The sequence below is a fragment of the Sminthopsis crassicaudata genome, chromosome 2, assembly GCF_048593235.1.
Source record: "Sminthopsis crassicaudata isolate SCR6 chromosome 2, ASM4859323v1, whole genome shotgun sequence".
Lineage (NCBI taxonomy): Eukaryota > Metazoa > Chordata > Mammalia > Dasyuromorphia > Dasyuridae > Sminthopsis > Sminthopsis crassicaudata.
In genome coordinates, this window is record NC_133618.1 from 525,624,901 (window position 1) to 525,639,616 (window position 14,716).

Below are 14,716 nucleotides of genomic sequence, written 5' to 3' on the forward strand. Positions count from 1 at the left end.
TACATTTGCATATATACATTTGTGTGTGTATGTATACATATACACAAAAGTATACAAACTAATATTACATAATCTCAACTGTGCCCTTAGTTCAGTAGGGTAAGCCTCTAACCAATTCAATACCCTATTCAAAAATGACTGTATTAAAAAGTTTCTATCCCTCTCCCATCCTCCAACCATATACCTCTCTTCTCCCCAGATAAAAATATGCTACATATTTCATCAAAAACAAAAAACTGAGACCTTTCCCCAAACATTTCCCTTAACCTCACACCACTAAAAAATTCTCCACAAAGATGAAGAGGTAATCTTTCTCCTTGACAAAGCAAACCCTGCTAAATATATACTTGACACAATTCCCTCCTCTCTCTAACAGAGAACCTCCACCATCATGTTCATTCTATCTTTTATCTCTTCCTACTTATTGGCTTATGTTTCCCCAATTTTTATACTTTACTTCCTTCCAAGTAATCTATGATTCCCCTTAACTTGGTCTATCTGATATTTCTTCAAATACATAGCACTCCATCACCAATTACCCTCTTCTCACAATTCACAGATTAAGTCCCACCTTCTACAAGAGGCCTTTTTTGATCTCTTCCCCCGCCCCCAATAGACCCACATCTCTCACCCTCTTAGGTTCTTTCATCTAAGATTACTTGCCACCTCCTCTGCATATATCTCGCATTTGGGCTATTACATACATACTGTCTTCCCATAAGAATATGAGCTATTTAAGGACAGAAAGATTGGTTGTTTGGCTTTCTTTTTTTCTTTTCTTTTCTTTTCTTTTCTTTTTTTTTCCCCTTTCTGTGAATAAACTAGAATCTAATCCAATGTTTAGCCCATAATAAGTGCTTAATAAATGCTTATAGATTGATTGATCAGTGTGTACATTTTCATATTTTATCACTATAAAAACTTCATGGTGAGAAAACTCACTCCCTGTACTAATAAAAATTTTTTGTTGTTGTTTAGCAAGCATTTTTCTGTCACTGCCCTTGATCCAATGAAAAAGAAAAAAAAAAAAAAAAAACAGAATTCTTGTAATATGTAAACACATAGTCAAGCAAAATAAATTCCTTCATTAACCACATGAGGAAAAAAATTGTGTTTTGGCATGTTGACTATCACCACTGGGTCAGGAGGTGTGGGGGAGGATTGTGGGAAGACAGCAGATTAGGTTAAAAAATTACAAGCTCTCCAGATTTCCAAAAAAAAAAAAAAAAAAAACAAAAACAAAACTAAAGTGTAGACCTGTGAAAAACAAATAAGAATTAGGACAGACAGTAGTTTTTGAGGGACAAGTGGAGAAAATCCAAAGAAAGGCCCAAGGACTGAGGTTTGGCCCCAGGACTAAGGTTTAGCCCTTGGCTGAAAGAGCAGGTAACTTCAACCCCAATCACAGGAACTATCACCTTGAAGACATGGTAGGGAGTCAGGGGTCTGAGTCTGGAAAGATGAGGAAACCTCTGTTGATAAGGAATGCCAAACAGGCCTGCTGTACAGCTGAGACCCAGCCCTGGGCAAGGAGGAACCAGATATTTCAGGTGAGTGCAGAAGCAGGGAAGCTGCTGGCTGCAGGGAGATGTAAACTTGAGTTCCAAGCCAGAGAGAAGAACTGAAGGAAGATTTTATGGCAGAAATACCATCCTCACCCCAGGACTAGAGGTAATTATACTACCAAGCCCGTGTTTTAATAATAATAATAATAAGTAGGCAAAGGAGAAAGAACCCAATTATAGAAAGTTACTATGGGAATAGGGAAAACCAGTGTTGATCTTCAAAGAAAGACACTGAGCTAACAATATCCTCTCTACCCCAAAGAGTAACAAATAATTATTATAGTTAGCCACTCAAAAAGAATTCATAGAACTCAAAATAGATGAGAGAGATTGAAGAAAAACTAATGAAATAAAATAAAATCCAAGAAAAATCATTATTATGAAAAGAAAGTCAACCAAGTAGAAAAGATCCAGAATCTTAAGGAAGAAAATAACTCTTTGAAAAATAGAATTTGGGGGGCTTCCGGCCAAGATGGCGGAGAGGGCACACACATCTACTTAAGCTCCGTGTTTTCTCTCAGAATAATTTATTTCATGACAAGCCTCAGAATTAGTGCTTGACTCAAAACAAAACAAAACAAAACAAAACAAAACCATAAATAGTTACCAAGAGAAGATATCCTTGAAAGTCACCAGAAAAGGTCTGTTTTTGCTTGTGGGTGGGGACGGTTTTAGATCAGCACAAACTGAAGGCAGGCAGTGGCAGCACAGCAGATAGAGTAATGCAGGCAGCTCATAGCTGAGCAGACCAAAGTGGGGTGGGGTGTGATCTCAGCCATTTCTGCAGGGAGAGCTTTAATTCAGTGTTAGCTACTTTGCCCTGGCAGCAAGCTAGTAGGCAAGAAGAGAAGCTAAAAACACAGGGGGTGAAGACTATAACCCTGAAAAGCTAGCTTCTCTCCAGACCTGGCCAAACTCACCCAGAGTGACTCAGCATGCTCTCAGAGTCTCAGAGCACAGATGCAGCTCAGCCATTGCTATCCTGCTAGTACCTCACTGCTGGACCCTGCAGTCTGTAGAGGAACCTCAGGAATACCATCTAGCACCCCCCAAAAAAAGCAGACTGTTTTTCTTGTTAGTTTGTTTTCTTTGACTCTTTTTTGACAAAATGAGCAAAAAAATTAAAGCACACTCTAACTATTGATAGCTTGTATATGGATACAGAGCAAACTGTAAACCCTGAGGAGACTAAAACAGACTGTCTCCAGTTGAATCCCCAAAGGGAGATATGATCTAGTCCCCAACATGCAAGACCCTCATAGAAGAAATTAAAAAGGCTCTCACAAGAGAGCTAGAAGAAAAATGGGAAAAGGAAAGAGAAGCTTGGCAAGAGAGTCTGGATAAGTCATTCTACTTATTTAAAGATAGAGTGAATAAAGAAATCGAATCCTTGAAAAACAGAATTAGTGAATTGGAAAAAGAAAATAGCTCTTTAAAAAATAAAATTGGCGAAGTGGAAAAAAATTCCATAGAACAAAACAACTCACTTAAAAACTCAATTGGACAATTAGAAAAAGATACTAAAAAAGTGAGTGAAGAAAATACTTAATTGAAAATTAGAATTGAACAAATAGAATTGAATGACTCAAGGAGACACCAAGAATCAGTCAAGCAAAACCAAAAAAATGAAACCATGGAAAAAATTTACAAATACCTTCTTGGGAAAACAACAGACCTGGAAAATAGATCCAGGAGAAACAATCTGAGAATAATTGGACTCCCTGAAAAATATGATTAAAAAAAAGAGCTTGGATACTATTTTCCAAGAAATTATCAAAGAGGACTGCCCAGATGTTATAGAAACAGAGGGTAAAATAGACATTAAAAGAATTCATTGATCACCTACTGAAAGAGATCCTAAAATCAAAACTCCAATATGTGCAATTCCTCTATACATATTTCCACAATTATCAGGTTGTACAAGAAAAAGCAGATCAAAAAGAAAAAAATGAGAAAGAAAGAAAAAACAAGCAAACCAACAAAAAAGATGAAAATACTATGTTGTGATCCACATTCAGTCCCCACAGCCTCTTTCTGGATACACATGGCTATCTCTACCACAAGTCTATTGGATTTGGCTGGAATTACCTTATTGTGGAAAAGAGCCAAGTCCATCAGAGTTGATCATCATATAATCCTGTTGTTGTGTACAATGTTCTCTTGGTTCTACTCACTTCACTTAGCATCAGTTCATGTGAGTATCTACACAACCTAGAATATTGTTAGGCCTTCTCTATCTGCTTCTTTCTTCTCTCCATGTAAATGCCTTCTTCAACTCAGCAAAGTTACCTTGCTTCTGTTTTGTATTCCTTATACATTGATATGTGCATGATGTCTCTCCATCCTTTTAATATATAAACTCCTTGAAGCCAGAAAATGTTCCAATTTTAACTCCCATACATGTAGTGACTGCTACATATTAGACACTTAAAGGCTTGTTGATTGATTCCTTGACATGCTTTTAACATCAAGACCAATGAAAAGGTGAATAAGAATTTCAAGGAAATATTCAGCTCTGTTCAGTGATGCTTACAAAAGTCATGGGAAGCCAATATTAATCAATAAGTGCTTCTTAAATGCATATTATATGCCTAGGATTTTATGAGGTTTTGTAAGTTATGAGAAATAAATGTAAACTCTATGAAGGCAGGAATATTGGGGGTTTTTAAGCTTTTTATTTTCAAAACATATGCATAGTTTTCAACCTTCACCTTTGCAAAACCTTGTGTTCTTAATTTTTTTTCTCCCTTCCTTCCCCAACTCCTCCCCTAGACAACAAGTAATCCAATATATGATAATTAGGTGCAATTCTTCTATAGATATTTCCATAAGTATCATGCGGCCCAAGAAAATCAGATGAAAAAGAAAAAAAGAAAGAAAGAAAGAAAACAAAATGCAAACAAATAACAACAAAAAAAGTAAAAATATCAGGTTGTGATCCATACTCAGTCCCCATAGTCTGCTTTCTGGGTGGAGATGGCTCTCAACGTAACAACACCATTGGAACTCATCTGAATCACCTCACTTCAACAAACTCATTGTTGAAAAGAGCCACATCCATCAGAACTGATCATCATATAATCTTGTTGTCACAATGTACAATATTCTCATGGTCCTGCTCATTTCACTCAGCATCAGTTCATGTAAGTCTCTCCAGGCCTCTCTGAAATCATCCTGCTGGTCGTTTCTTATAGAACAATAACATTCCATAACATTCATGTACCACAGCTTATTCAACCATTCTCCAATTGATGAATATCCACTCAGTTTCCAGTTTCTACCCAATACAAAAAAGAGCTGCCACAAACATTTTGCGCATGTGGGTCCTTTCCCCTTTTTTATGATGTCTTGTAGATATAGGCCCAATAGAGACACTGCTGGAGCAAAGGATATACACAATTTGATACCCTTTGAGCATAAGGAACATTGTTTTATTTTTCTGTGTCCCTCAGAAATACAGGCATTTAATAAATATTTGATGAATTAATAACTCAAGAGTTTAAGCTTCTTTCTTACACTCAAGGAGTTTATTTAAAGAGAGAAGAACAATATTTATGAAACAATATGTGTTAAATTTTGAAGTATCTGCAATAAGGGCAAATGGGTTGCAGATAAGACAGAACTGTACACTGTGTAATTTTAAGGACACCAAGCATAACCTTAAAGAAGAGTAAAAAAAAATACATTTCTCTCCCTCTGGAAGACTCTGGAAGACTCTGGGTGCGGAACTTTGTGTGTACTTAGTTAATATGTTTGTTAATTTGGATGAGCAGCTTAAAAAAATTCTCTCTGTGGATGTTGCTAATGGCTTGATGAATTAGGAAAGGAGATGTTTGAAAATAAAGGTGATATAAAAACAAAAGACATGAATACAATTATTTTTTTAAATGTATGCTACAACTAAAATAAGCAGAACCAGGAGAAGCATTCACAAAGTTGTCATTTTTGTTGTTGTTGTTGCTGCTGCTGTTGAGTGATTTCAATTATATCTGATTCTCTGCAATCCTATTTGGAGTTTTTTGGCAGAGATATCAGAGTGGTTTACCATTTCATTCTCTAGCTCCTTTTACTGATGAAGAAACAGGCAAACAGGCTTATGTGACTTGCCAAAGGTTACACAAATAGTGGGAAGTGGCTAAAGAAATTTTGGCATATGGAATGGCATATCGAATATGATTGCACCAAAAGAATTTATTAAACAATGCACAATTTCAGAGTAAAAAACCTTTTTTATCTAACTTTTTTCTTTTTCCTTTTTTTTTTTTTTAGATTTTTTTCAGGTTTATTTTATTTTATATAGCAGCTTTTTATTTTTCAAAATACATGCAAAGATAGGTTTTAACATTCACCTATGCAAAACCTTGTGCTCCATATTTTTCTCCTAAAGAAATATTGAGGGCTGCATGTTTGATTCCTCTGCTTATATTATTTCCAGAAGGAAATCTTCCTAATATAGTTAATAAATTCCTAATATAGCTCTGATCTACTTTTCTCTATGCCAAAATCTTCAGTGATTCTTTATTGTCACCCAAATAAAGCACAAACTCTTTGTGCTGCTATAGGTAAGATTCTCCTTCATACAGTCCCAACCTAACTTTCTAATGAAATCTCAAAACACTACTCTTTCCATATTCTATATTTGAGACAATCTGGAATATTGTCATTCTGTCTTTTCCTTTCTCTTTAACTTTGTTCATGCTATCTCCAATACCTATAATGGAATGGATTCCATTACCTGCTTCCCATTTTTGTATATCGAAGTGTCTTTATTCCTTCAAGGCACAAATCTTCCATAAAATCTTGCTGACACTCCTCACCACTCTTAATTTCTAAAGAAAAAAAAAAAATGATGTTTCAAGGCAAATATTTCATAGTAGTATGTCCTTGTCCAATTCCTTTCCTTTATAATTTTCACAATCTTCTTTATATTATACTTGCATTTATCTTTTCTCTCATTAGTTCATAAGATCAAATATTTTATCTTTTTTTTTTTTTTTTTTTTTTTTTTTTTGCTGAGGCAATTGGGGTTAAGTGACTTGCCCAGGGTCACACAGTCAGGAAGTGTTAAAGTGTCTAAGGCCAAATTTGAACACAGATCCTCCTGATTTCAGAGCTGGTATTCTATCCACTGCACCAACTAGCTGCCCCAAAAATCAAAGCTTTGAAGCTCGAAGGGACCTTATAGGTCATCTAATATACCTCTCCCAATTTTATAATGAAGGAAACAGAATCTGAAGGAAGTTAAACAACTTGTGCACAAGCTGAACCAGGTACTTACTACCTTAATATATTAAATGTATTAATATATTAATATGTTTCATGTTTTCTTTCAAAATCTCCCCTTCCTAAGGTAGCTTATAAAATAATTCCTCAGTATTTTTAAGGTTGCATGGCCTCCAAAACATAGTTGCTCAAGGTTTACTTGGTATATCCCAGCTGCTCTTTCTAATGTCCTCTTCTTAAGTAACATTTTAATTTCTTCATAGAGTCCAGTTGAGAATGAAGTGTTAAGAGTCAAAATGTAGTGACTGTAATATGATAAGTAGTGAAAATACTTAGAAAATGGCAATAAAACTGCTCAATTTTCCATCTGTTTGGTATCATTTTGGCAGTTCCATGTTTGAATTTGGATTAGTTGGTTCAGGTGAATGTCATGAAAAACTTCTAGATTAAACCAATCTCACTTTCAATTTTTGTGAGGTCTTTAAGTGCAAGGCTCATGACATATTGAGGACTTAACACAGGATCTTGAACACTTAATAAATGCTTAATAAAGCATTAACTGAATTCTCTTTTGAGGTTTCTGGATATCTCATTACCTTATATTCCCACATTGAATATAAAGGTTAAAATCCAATCAAGACTCAGGAAGAACTATTCATTTCATATTACAAATAACTATGTAATGAGCAGAGCTCAGTAGAAGATGGCAGCATTAAGAAAATTTGTATTAGGATTAGTTTTGGAAACCAACACAACTCATTGCCTTTATGATGGGATGCCTACATCCATTTGATTCACAAGTCTACTTAAACAGCATATGGGGACATCCATATATTCTGACAAGGAACATGAATAGGTCAGCTGTGTATCTGCTAGATAAAATCAGATCCAGAACGAAGACACAAGAATGATATTTGTGAATTTGTAAGCAGAGGGAGTCCTTGTTGGTAGATTTCTGGGGCTTTATGAGCAATCAGGTTGTTGACAAAAAAAAAAGAACAAAACCAACTCTAGGTTCCCAAATGAATTTGCATCTTTTGACACAAAGGCTCCACAAATATGCAGACCTTCATTATTTCTTGACTAACTTCTCAGATAGAGGCATTGCAGGTATGTAACCCAAATAGCTGCTTCCTTGGCCTTTCACACCTATAGTTTATGGAGGGCAAAACAGCCTGAAGCAATAGAAAAGCAGTCAGCAAGATGTGGAAAAAATAATAAAGGGTCTTATGAAGCAGCAGAATAAAGGAGAGAAAAGTTGCAGGGAAAGCCTAGTTGAATGGGTGGCCAGAACAAAAATGATTGGAAAAAACTCAGTTAACGGAATTGTTACTGACACAATTTGCAAAAGCTTTTTTTTTTTTTTTTTGGGGGGGGGGAGGGTGGAGAGAAAGGGATAACAAAAGCTATTATGTTTGCAGGTGCTCCTCAGGAAAATTCTTATCTAATCAACAGATTTTAATCAGATCATTCCTCGCAAAAAGTTAAATCTGTTTCAACAAAGTCAAAAGCTGCCTGAGGCCTATTTGGACTAACATAAAATTCCACTAGGGCTGCCCATTCAAGCATATCAGTTTCTGAATTAACCCCTAACCAAACATTAAAGCCCAGCTCCTCCAATATGTCACTACTGAGTGATTAATCGCAATTTAAGTAAATTTTCCAACTTAGATGTGTTTTTTAGGTAGGAATACCATAGCAGGAAATTTCATTTTTTTTTCATTTGAAATAACTCATGCCAGGTAGAAAATGAAAAAAAGAAATATAGTATTGGATCAAAGACAATCATCTAAAAACACTGATAATATTTATTTCATAATTTCATAGAATTGGAGCTAGAAAGGACTGTAGAAAGGTCTTAGCCTGCCATCATTTTACAGATGAGGAAATGAAGTCCCATAGAGATCATAATCTGCTCAAGAACACACAAATAGTAATGACAAGTGAAATTTGAGCTACTTTGACTTTAATTAGAAAATGGACTTCGATTTCATTAATAAAATGCCCCTCCTCCAAATTCTTGCTGTCTAACTTAACCTAGTAGCCAGGTTCCCAACTGCTGAAATTTCAGTCTTTCTCTATTTTCCTCAAAGATCTACTTTCACCAGTATATTAGCCTCCATCCTTTACCTTCCCTGCCATAGCTCCACAATATTGCTGACTGCCAGTAGTTTCCCATAATCTCTCAACTCCACTTCAGTTCTTTTTCTCTCATTACTTATCATCTCTAGTCGAGCAGTCTCAGCAGTATACTGACTTACAAGGATTCATCCACCACCATGCACTATCCATCCCCAGAGAGAACAGGGGCAAGGGGCAGAAAAACACCTATGAATCTAGCTTAAGAGATCCTATTGCATCTGTCTTTTCTACTAGGTTTTCCCACTTTATAATTCCAAATCTCATTTATTTTCAATCTTCACCTACTGATTGCATTCCTATTGTCTATAAATGTGTCTACATAAGCCTCATTCTCAAAAATATTTATTCCATCCATCCCAGCTATTTCCTCTTTCTTTTCTTTTAGTTAATCAATCAATCATTAAGTGAATGCTTTGTCCCAGGCACTGGTGCTAAATAATGATGATACAAAAAGAGGCAAAAGACAGTCCTTTTCCTCAAAGAGCTTATAATCTAATGGGAAAAACAACTTACAAACAAATATATTCAAAGCGAGTTAATATAGGATAAAGGGGGGAAAATGACAGAGGGAAAGGCACTGGAATTAAGAGGGGTTAGGAAAGCCTTCTATAGAAGGTGGAATTCATACTGGAACTTAAAGAAAACCAGGAAAATCAGTAGTCAAAGTAGAAAAGGGCAAGTGTTCTAGCAATGGGAAGCAGTCAGAGAAAATGCCTGAAGCCTAGAATGGAGTGTTCATGGATCAGTGTCACTACACTAAATAGTGCCATACATAGACATCATAAACTCAGCATGGTCAAAAGGCCCAGTGGATATCAGGAATCAGGAAGATCTGAGTGCAAGTATTATCCTCCAACACTTCTTAGTTGTGTGACTCTTGGCAGCCTTAATTTGCTTTATTTTCATCAACTATAAAATGGGCATAATAACAGCATCCATTTCACAGAGTTGTGAAAATCAAATGAGATAATATCTGGAAAGCACTTAACACAATGCCTGACATGTAATGATATGTAAATGTAATCTATTATTATTATTGCATTATTATCATTTGCAAAATTACATACAACAAACATAGACTCAAAAAGAGATATGATGTGACAACCTCACTCTACTTCTTTGCAGGGAGGGGAGGTCCACAAATATGGAAACTACATATATATTTAGAGTTTTGGAGTTTTTTTTAATGTATTGAGCATTTTAGGGGATTTTTTTTCCTTTTTTCTCTTTTTCTATAAAAATCTTATATGGGATGATTCTCAGGTGAGGGGAAAAGGGAGAAACACTAGAACAAATTCCAGTGATATAAAAACAAAATATGAAATAAAATATATTTTAAATGAAAGCTGTTGTTATTAACTGAGTGTAAATTAAGTATTTATTATGTACCAAGTACTTTAGTAAGGCCTGTTTTCCAAGAAAAAGCTACAACATCCCCTGCTGTCAAGAAGCTTATATTATAATGAAACAGTCAACATATATAAATCAAAATATATAAAATAAATACAGAATATTATATCAAGGGGGAATAGTAGATTAATTTCAAACAATGAATAATTGTTAAGCACTAATTGAACTTTATAAACATAACACTCTTGAAGACCTCCACTGAGAATAAAAAGGATACTCTGGCAAAAGCAGACCAATAAGACTCTATCTCAGGCAGTTCTGGGTTGTTTTATCCACCTGTGAACTCTCACTGGTATATGTCTCAGGTTTGTGGTCTCTGAAGGTGAGGGTCTCTGGAGTACTTGCAGTCATGTCCCTCCTGGGAGAAAAATGGCCCAGAGGCTAGCAAGAGTTGCCTTTGGGGAAATAGCTATTAATGAAGGAAGCTGCTTATGGTCTATGGGGCTGCACTTTGAGGAATCAGGCTGAGTTTTTCCCTTTCCTCTAGAAACCTTACTTTCTAATACCCCTTGATTCCACAGGGACATTACCCCAGAAATCATAATCTCTCTCCTCTACCTTCAATCTCTGCTTTTTTACTGGCTCCTTTATATATACCTAAAAGCATATAGAGGTTGCCCCTACCATGGTGGCTGGTAGGAACAGGATTACATATATATGTATGTATGTGTTCACATACATAAGAAGTATATAAACACATAATAAATATAGTTATATATGTACGTATATGCATATGCACACACACACACACACACACACACACACATACATATATTTCAATTTCCCTTGTGTTCACTTCTAGATGACAGAAGTTGCCTGATTCCTTGACTTTTTTGATATTTCATTCTGTATCAAGAACCCTGCAACCACGTCTCTTCGCCAGGGCTTTTACCGAAATGATTCCAATGTCCTCATCTATAAAACAAGAGAGTCCAATTATATTATCTCAAAAGATCTTTTCACTTTTAATACTTAAGATAAATTTCACAGTACTTAGAAAAGATTTAGATTCTCATTTACATGGGAAAACAGAGGCCTGGAGAAGTCAACTGACTAACTAGCATCATAAGTAGGACTAAAATGCAGGTTTGCTAACTCCCAGTTCCAATGCTCTTTCTAGTACGGATTAGTACCTTAGCACTTAGTATCTGATTCCTAAAGTCAAAGGCCTTGGGAGTCAGCTAGATGGTAGAGTGAATATAGCACAGGCCCTGGAATCAGGAGTAGCTGAGTTCAAATATGGTCTCACAACATTTCCTAGACATTTACTAATTGAGTGACCCTAGGCAAGTCATTTAACCGACTGTCTAGCAGGAGAAAAAAAAAAAAAGACCAGTTAAAGTCAATGGCCATCATAAAAAATAATGAACATTACACAGGTAAATATAGGAAAGCTTCAGAGATGCCATGTGAAGAAAGAAAAATCAGAGCAATACATATGCCAGTACAACTACATCAACATCATTATCATAGCAACAAAATCCAAAGGAATTTATAAAAGGAAATGTTGAGAAGAAAGTGATATACTCATTTTAAAACATAAGAAATGGAGTTTGTGATTTTGCATATGATTTAAAAATAGTTTTAAAAGTATTTTGTCCCAGACAAAAGCTAAAAACATAAGGACAAATCTAGCTAAATACAAAAAGGTTTGTTAGCCTCTGGATGATAAAGAATTTTTTGCTACAGCAGTCCTTGAAATAAAGAAAAAATTTCTTTGTTTCGTGGACTGCTGTAGCAAAAAATTCTTAGAAATTCTGTTTTGTACAAATCCAGTCCTTTGAATTCTATAACAGCAGGTAGAATTTTAAAATGGGGCAGAGGGCACTAAGCATCATAGTTTTTGGAGCATCGTTAAAGATTAACTTAACTATAAATATTCTAAATATAATATACTTGTTCAGTCACCAAGCAGTTGCTATTACTGGAAGAACTAGAGCACAGAAATGTTGATATTCAGGAGATAAAAGGAACTAAATAGCTCATGAGCTCTCCTTAGAGAGGCAAACAAAGAATCTGATGTACTTGGTTTCATTGTACACCCAAGGACAATAAGAAACATTATGTTATGGAACATTTGGTCATCTTGTCATTTAGTGTTCAGTAATGAACATAACCCAAAAGGCCCAAAAGGAAAACAACCTTTTATGTGCTCAGCATCTGCCAAAGAAGATGAGGTAGAAAAATTCTATTAACTTATTGACAACAGATTCCAAGTCAAGTCAACATTTACTATGATTACTTTACCAAGTTGGGATAAAAGTGGACATAAGGGAGAGAGTGAAAAGTATGTTGGAAATGAGATCCAAGTTTGAGACACGAAAGATTTCATACAAGTTCACAGACTCCCAAGAAGGCCTAGAATCTAAAAATTAGTAGAATATAAATTGCTTATAGGGAGAAGCAAATTTAAGTAAGCACTTTTACAAATATCATTTCATTTGATCCTACAACAATTCTGTGAGATAGTTGCTATTATCATCCTGATTGTACAAGTTGAGGAAACTAAGACAGGGAAAAGTTAACTGATTTCATGTCTGAACTCGGGTATTCCTGACTCTAGGCCCAGTGTTCTATCTATTGCACCACTTAAATGGCTTAAAAGCTAGGATAGTTTCGTTTTTGTCTTTGAAGTCCCAGCATTTGCAGTAATTCCTGGCACATAGTCAATATTTAAATGCTTACTGAATTATTGAATTAAAAAAAATACTCATAGCCTTTGACCCAAAGATTCCATTTCTAGGCATTCTTCCACAAGAAAATCACTGATAAAAAGAAAGTCCTCATTGATGCTAAAATAATTTTAGATTGCAAAGAGCTTTACAAATATTTCATCATTAGAACTCTGGGAGGTAGGTGGTGTTGTTATCCCCATTTTACAGATAAAGAACAGAGACAGAGGTGGTGTGACTTGTCCATGATCACACAATTTGTGTCTGAGGCCATTTTTGAACTCAAGTTTTTCTGACTCCCAGTCTAGAACTCTATCCAGTATGGGCCCACAAGCTTATCAAACTCACTACCAGCAAAACAGAACTCATTAGATTTCTCCAAACCCAGCCCAAATTCATACTTCTTCTCTTCCTGTCAATTGCCCTGCCATTCCTTCCACCACCTAAGAGTGTGACCCATTCCAGTCTGAGTTACCCATGCCTCTTCTTTCTCCTTTAACCCTAGTATCCAACCAATTGCCAGTTCTGATGAAGGTGATTTATATAATATAATTTACCCAGGGGAAGCACTGAAGATTACTCATACAACTTTTCAAGAGCTGGTTGTTAAAATTTCAATGTATTTATGTCTTGCAAAATCAACAAATGCTATAAATCAGAACTTGATTTGTTATTTTATTGATTGTCTAGATTTTAAAAAGCAATGGAAAAATGTTAATGATGTTGACCTTAAGCGTGATACATGATAGATGATTAAATGTGGTACATATGTATGTGTCTATACATGTACATATACATGTGTACATATGGGTGTATATATGTGTATGTGTATACATACACACATTGTTATTTATCCTTCCTTCTTGAAAAGGACCATGGCATGGGGAAAATGATGCCATGACTTGCAAGTTAATTGGATTTCCGTGAGGTGGGGCTATGAAAAGTCATTCACCTCGGGCTCTCCTCCGGAGCCATCTGAGTCCAGTGACAAAATATGGCTCTGGATGCAGTGGAGGGCAATGCCCATTCAGTGATAAGGCTAGTAGGAAATGAGACAAATCATGACTTCTTTTACTTAGTCAAAAAAAAAAAAAAATCAATCTACAAGAGGAAGACTCTCAGGGTTTCTGGCCAAAACAGAAATAATTGCTATTTACACTTACTCTGAGACATCAAAGACCAAACAATGACCAAGTGAAGCTCCTATTGTCAATGCGAGGCAGAAGATTTGGGATCTAAGGAAAGGTTTTTTAAGAAAGAAATATATCCCATAAGCCCCAAGATATCTTAGGAGATTTCAGAAATCAAAATGTTTATTCCTTTGGGCAAAGCAGTAGTTTGGAGAGCCAGTTGTTAAACATTTACCAGCATACTGCTGATTGTATCAGTCCTGCTCTCTTCACTAGAATTAAAGCCATTCTGGTCCAACCTGTCACTACCTGAAGATAAAGTCTCCTCCTAGCAGGTCTCCTTAGGCCCATTCTTTTCCTTCTCCAAATCATTAGCAATACTGCTACTAAACTGATATTCCTAAAATGCAGATCCCACCATGACATTCTCTATTAAAAGATTTTTCAGTGGTTCCCACTTGCTCACAGGATAAAATACAATTTATTCTATTTTCTATTTAAAGCCCTTTTCAATCTGGTTCTGGCCTGCATTAATGCCTAAATTACAAAGTGTCTAAAAGAGCTGGGACTGAAA

At 35.7% G+C, this 14,716-nt stretch overlaps 1 protein-coding gene across 3 annotated transcripts in view; it reads right to left on the reverse strand.

Annotated features, from left to right (window-relative positions):
- The window catches only part of WDR72 (WD repeat domain 72), a 275,177-nt gene that overhangs the window by 249,484 nt on the left and 10,977 nt on the right, over positions 1–14,716 (reverse strand). Inside the window, exons 2-3 of one of the 3 annotated variants that reach the window (XM_074294547.1) lie at positions 11,110–11,255; positions 6,301–6,394 (exon numbers count right to left, since the gene is read on the reverse strand). The exons of 1 other annotated variant lie outside the window; for it this stretch is intronic. The gene's annotated coding sequence lies outside the window, so the exon portion shown is untranslated. The remainder of the gene's footprint in view (positions 1–6,300; positions 6,395–11,109; positions 11,256–14,716) is intronic. One more of the 3 variants, XM_074294548.1, reaches the window with a different exon arrangement.